The sequence below is a fragment of the Mobula hypostoma genome (genome assembly GCF_963921235.1).
Source record: "Mobula hypostoma chromosome 30 unlocalized genomic scaffold, sMobHyp1.1 SUPER_30_unloc_1, whole genome shotgun sequence".
NCBI classification, from domain to species: domain Eukaryota; kingdom Metazoa; phylum Chordata; class Chondrichthyes; order Myliobatiformes; family Myliobatidae; genus Mobula; species Mobula hypostoma.
Window position 1 is genome coordinate 416,608 of NW_026948158.1, and position 3,660 is coordinate 420,267.

The 3,660-nt window shown below is 46.7% G+C and overlaps 2 non-coding genes across 2 annotated transcripts; both read right to left on the minus strand.

The window, feature by feature from the left end:
* Positions 1-2,616: 2,616 nt before the first annotated feature.
* trnan-guu (transfer RNA asparagine (anticodon GUU)) lies at positions 2,617-2,690 on the minus strand. The gene has a single exon. It is a non-coding gene; the product is annotated as a tRNA-Asn (tRNA).
* A 130-nt stretch (positions 2,691-2,820) lies between these two features.
* On the minus strand, positions 2,821-2,892 carry trnam-cau (transfer RNA methionine (anticodon CAU)). Its single transcript has one exon. It is a non-coding gene; the product is annotated as a tRNA-Met (tRNA).
* Between the last annotated feature and the right edge of the window lie 768 nt (positions 2,893-3,660).

A 3,660-nucleotide genomic window follows, 5' to 3' on the forward strand; every position in this document is an offset into this window, starting at 1 on the left:
TTGCCTGTCTTCTCCACACAGTCACCCAGGGAATCTGAGAGAGTCGCCATGAGTGGTGGGAAAGTGCGGGGGTTCACATCTCGGAGCAGCAGCCCCGGTTTAATGTTTCGGAGTGAAGGATTCGGTCACCGAGCGTGACGCCGAACGACATTGAGGTACAGACACGATGAGGGAACACTGAAAAAAAAATGCTGAACAGACCGTCCCTTGTTCTCGGGAAACTCTCCAGTCGCGGGCTATTTGCACACTAGACTCTCCCATATTCTAATCCCGTCTTCATTTGAAGCAGGAAAACGGTCTCCCCGTCGGCGAATCGAACCCCTCTCTCCCGCGTGACAGACGCGGAAACTAACGAGGAATAAACAGGGGTGTGGAATCTGTCACACGGATGTCAGGGTGTAGGAGAACTCATAGAGTCACTCTGATGTCTGTTTGCTGAGTGTAGGGGTGGCGCATTTTACCCAACCCCTCCTCACTGTGTGACTGGAGGGGTCTCAGAATTCTTTAGTGATTCAGTCACTTACTGAGTTCAAGGACTGGCCAAAAGAAGGGATCCCATTAACGTATAACTGCATGTTTTTTCAACGGATATTTATAATCAGGATTTGTTTCCCATTTCCTGATACGTGAAGCAGGGAACCATTTGTAGCAGAGGCTGGGAATCCTCGCAACACACACAAAATGCTGGGGAATCTCAGCAGGCCAGGCTGCATCATGATCCTGAAGAATGTGACTAAACACATTGTTGAGCGTAGAGAAGTAGATGTAGTGTGTATTGATTTCAGCAAGGCACTTGATAAGGTACCCCATGCAAGGCTTATTGAGAAAGAAAGGAAGCATGAGATCCTAGGGGACAATGCTTTGTGGATCCAGAGCTGGCCTGCCCACAGAAGGCACAGAGGTTGTAGACTGGTCATATCCGGCATGGAGGCCGGTGACCAGTGGTGTACCTCAGGGATCTGTTGTGTGACCCCTACTCTTCGTGATCTTTATAAATGACCAGGATGAGGAAGTGGAGGGATGAGCTAGTAAATTTGATGATGCCACAAATTTTCAGGGTACTGTGGATAATGTGCAGGGCTGTCAGAGGTTACAGCGGGACATTGTTAGGATCCAAATCTGGGCTGAGAAGTGGCAGATGGAGTTCAACCTAGATAAGTGTGAAGTGGTTCATTTTGGTAGGTCAAATTTGATGACAGAATATAGTATTAATTGTAAGACTCTTGGCAGTGTGGAGGATCGGGGGATCTTCGGGTCCGAGTCAATAGGACACTCAAAGCAAGTTGACTCTCTGGTTAAGCAGGCATATGGTGCATTGGCCTTGATCAACCTTGAGATTGAACTTAAGAGCCGAGAGGTAATGTTGCAGCTATGTATGACCCTGGTCAAATTCCACCTGGAGTTCTGTGCTCAGATCTTGTTACCTCACTACAGGAAGGGTTTGGAAACCATAGAAAGGGTGCAGAGGAGATTTACAAGGTTGCTGCCTTGATTGGGGAGCATGCCTTATGATAATAGGTTGAGTGAACTCTGCCATTTCTCCTTGGAGCGACGGAGGAAGAGAGCTGACCTGATAGAGGTGTAGAAGATGAGATGCATTGATCGTGTGGATAGTCAAAGGTGTTCCCCCGCCCCCCCCCCCCGGGCTGAAATGGCCAGCACGAGAGGGCACAGTTTTAAGGTGCTTGGAAGTAGGTACAGAGGAAATGTCAGGGGTAAGTTCTTTACCCAGAGAGTGCCGAGTGCATGGAATGGACCGCCAGCGACGGTGGTGGAGGCGGATACGACAGGGTCTTTTAAAAGACGCCTGGATAGGTACATGGAGTTTAGAAAAATAGAGGGCTATAGGTAACCCTAGGTAATTTCTAAAGTACGTGCATGTTCGGCACAGCACTGTGGGTCGAAGAGCCTGTATTGTGCTGTAGGTTTTGTATGTTTCTATGTTTCTAAGGGTTTCGGCCTGAAACGGCGACTGTGTACTTTATTCCGTAGATGCTGCTGCACATTTTCTCTTGTATGAGAGAGAAAAAAAAAACTGCCGGATCACTAGCGTGTGTAAAACGGACCCGCAGGTTTGTTGGGGACCCGAGTCACTCCAATCTCAAACTGTTCCAGCTGCTACCATCCGGGAGTCAGTACCGCAGCATAAAAGCCGGGACCAACAGCTCCGGGACAGCTTCTTCCACCAGGCCAACAGACTGATTAATTCACGCTGATACAATCGTATTTCTATGTTATATTGACTGTCCTGTTGTACATACTATTTATTACATATTACTATAAATTGTACATTGCATAGTTAGACGGAGACGTAACGTAAAGATTTTTTTTCTCCTCATGTATGTGAAGGACATAATTAATAGTTAATTCAGTTCAATTCCATGGAAGAGACTTCACAGTGCAGAAGTCGAATCACAAACGAGAAAATGTGCAGATGCTGGAAATCCAAGCGACACTCACAGAATGCTGGAGGAACTCAGCAGGCCAGGCTGCTTCATGAACCTGTGAAGGGTTTCGGCCTGAAACATCGACCGTATACTTCATTCCGTTACTGCTGCTGCACATTTTCTCTTCTATGAGACAGAGATTTTAAAAAAAACTGCTGATGATCACCAGCGTCCCTGGGTGGGCTCGAACCACCAACCTTTCGGTTAACAGCCGAACGCGCTCACCGATTGCGCCACAGAGACGAGAATTAAATGAAGTACGAATAAATGACGAATTTTAATTGAAATGCGGTTTCATTTTACAGATGCATAATATGACACACTTGTATTTTAAAACACGAGGATGCATAAGCGCTGCCGCCAACAGAAAATATAGCAGAGGATGGTTTCGATCCATCGACCTCTGGGTTATGGGCCCAGCACGCTTCCGCTGCGCCACTCTGCTGCCGAGAATATAAAGAATTGTTGTATGTGAGTGTTGTGGATGCTTTGTGTGTGTTGTGTATGTGTTTATCTCTGTGTCTGTTTATGTCTTAGTCACAGTCACAGTCACAGTCACAGTCATAGTCATAGTCACAGTCACAGTCACAGTCACAGTCACAGTCATAGTCATAGTCATAGTCATAGTCACAGTCACAGTCACAGTCACAGTCACAGTCACAGTCATAGTCACAGTCACAGTCACAGTCACAGTCACAGTCATAGCCATAGTCACAGTCACAGTCACAGTCACAGTCACAGTCACAGTCACAGTCACAGTCACACTTTCTTGAACCCGAGAGAAATTGGGTTTCGTTACAGTTGCATCAACCAAGAATAAATATAGCAATATAAAACCATAAATATTTAAATAATAATATGTAAATTATGCCAGGAAATGTCCAGGACCAGCCTATTGGCTCAGGGTGTCAGACCCTCCAAGGGAGGAGTTGTAAAGTTTGCTGGCCACAGACAGGAATGACTTCCTATGACGCTCTGTGTTGCATCTCGGTGGAATGAGTCTCTGGCTGAATGTACTCCTGTGCCCACCCAGTACATTATGTAGTGGATGGGAGACATTGTCCAAGATGGCATGCAACTTGGACAGCATCCTCTTTTCAGACACCACCGTCAGAGAGTCCAGTTCCATCCCCACAACATCACTGTCTGAGTCTGGGTCTGTATCTGTATATGTCTGGGTCCATTCCCTCTTTTCCCCGTATTCATACCCACT